The following is a 1,698-nucleotide window of genomic DNA, read 5'->3' on the forward strand; positions in this document are numbered from 1 at the left end:
AGTGATTGGAAGTATGAAAGGGAAAGTACAAGAGCGGAATGAGGATTTAGTAACGGTGGAAAAGCATGTGACGAGAAAGTCTACGACGGAAGCGGAGGTCCAGGGCGCGTGTGTGTGTGTGTACATAGAGGCGAGCGATATAGGTTTAAGGTTAGGTTAGGAAATATATTGTAATGTAGTGGTAAGCGGAGAGAAGGAGCATGTAAGAGGTGTAAGATTGTAACCCTAAGGGGATCAATAAATTATCATTCCTTCAATAACATATTTCCTGCACAATATTCACATGGCTCATTAAACAATTTAGTCCAATGTAAAAATATAATATTTATTAAATCTTGAAGATTATAACTTTTCTCCTTCAAATGATTAATAGATATTGTAAAAATAATATTCTGACTTCTGGTACATTTTGTATTTTCACAAGTTTTGCAGCGGTTGATAGTATTCATTTTATACAAAAGTGAATCTTTTATATAATCATATCTGTCACAAAGAGCTGTGAGAAATTGAAATGCATCTCGTTTTATATTATCAGAAAAATATTCTCCTAAATATTGCCATATTGCATACGTACTCAATTGAGCCATTCCCTTTTCATACTGATACGCTAATTTACCTAAAACATTTGATTTATCCAAAATAAACAATTGTCTGATATCAGTTAAATGCAATAAACATTGCAATACTGAATTTGCATAACATAAAACTTTATCTGTATTTTGAAAACCTTTTATAACCCATGCAGTATTCTGTTTGGTTTCAAAATTTTTGACATGGTACTTGGGTACGGGAAACTATCTTTGGTAAAGTCCACAAGATATCTTTCACTTTATGATGTTTCTTCTTAGAAACAGTAATCAATGCTGTTTTTATGTACCTTTTTTAAGCGATTATACTCAATAATAGCCTCCTTATTAGCTTTAACTGACGAAGGATCATAGTTAATCAAATGCAGTCCTTCTATAGAGGTTATTCGAGATAATGCAACATATACCTGGCCACAATTAAATACAAAGTTACCTATATCCATGACAGCATTTTGCAAGCTCAGTCCTTGACTTTTATGAATAGTAATTCCATAACTCAATAAATATTAAAATACATTAGAGTACATATTTTAAAGTAAATATTATATTATAAAATAATTTTATTAAAAGTTTTCAGTAAAGAGTGTATTAATAATAAAACTATTCTTAGTAGCATAACAATAGTAATTATAATGAAAGGATCTTTTCCTCTGTTTTCCTGTACTTGGGTGTGTATGTGTGTGTGTGTGTGTGTGTGTGTACGCGTGTATGTCCTTAATTAATGTCATAGTATTAATAAATGTGAACACAATACGGAAAAAGTCACAAATATATCTAATAAACAATTTAATGTTACAATTAATTAATTAAAGCATCTGTCATATATATAAATCTCTCTAATCTAAATGTGCATTCTACAAACATAATTAATAAAACATACAAATAGAATTTTACATAAACATTATATGTGTAAAATTCTTTTTCACTTACGTTAACAGCTTCTTCAATAATACATACATACAATTAATAGTATGTAACAAGGTCATTGTTATTATTATATATATATATTATATGCATATAATTCATATTCTTTTATATTAAATTATTTTATTATATATATGTGTATATATATATATATATATATATATATATATATATATATATATATATA

At 27.9% G+C, this 1,698-nt stretch overlaps 1 protein-coding gene and 1 long non-coding RNA gene across 7 annotated transcripts in view; one reads left to right on the forward strand and one right to left on the reverse strand.

The window, feature by feature from the left end:
* The window catches only part of LOC116852263, a 2,570-nt gene extending 2,222 nt beyond the window's left edge, over nucleotides 1-348 (forward strand). The window contains exon 3 of the long non-coding RNA XR_004379732.1: nucleotides 3-348. This is a non-coding gene — a long non-coding RNA (uncharacterized LOC116852263). The remainder of the gene's footprint in view (nucleotides 1-2) is intronic.
* The window catches only part of LOC116852262, a 219,282-nt gene that overhangs the window by 68,834 nt on the left and 148,750 nt on the right, over nucleotides 1-1,698 (reverse strand). The gene's annotated exons all lie outside the window — the stretch shown is intronic.

The sequence above is a fragment of the Odontomachus brunneus genome, unplaced genomic scaffold, assembly GCF_010583005.1.
Source record: "Odontomachus brunneus isolate Ranch 3 - 2012 unplaced genomic scaffold, Obru_v1 Obru_scaffold_209, whole genome shotgun sequence".
NCBI classification, from domain to species: domain Eukaryota; kingdom Metazoa; phylum Arthropoda; class Insecta; order Hymenoptera; family Formicidae; genus Odontomachus; species Odontomachus brunneus.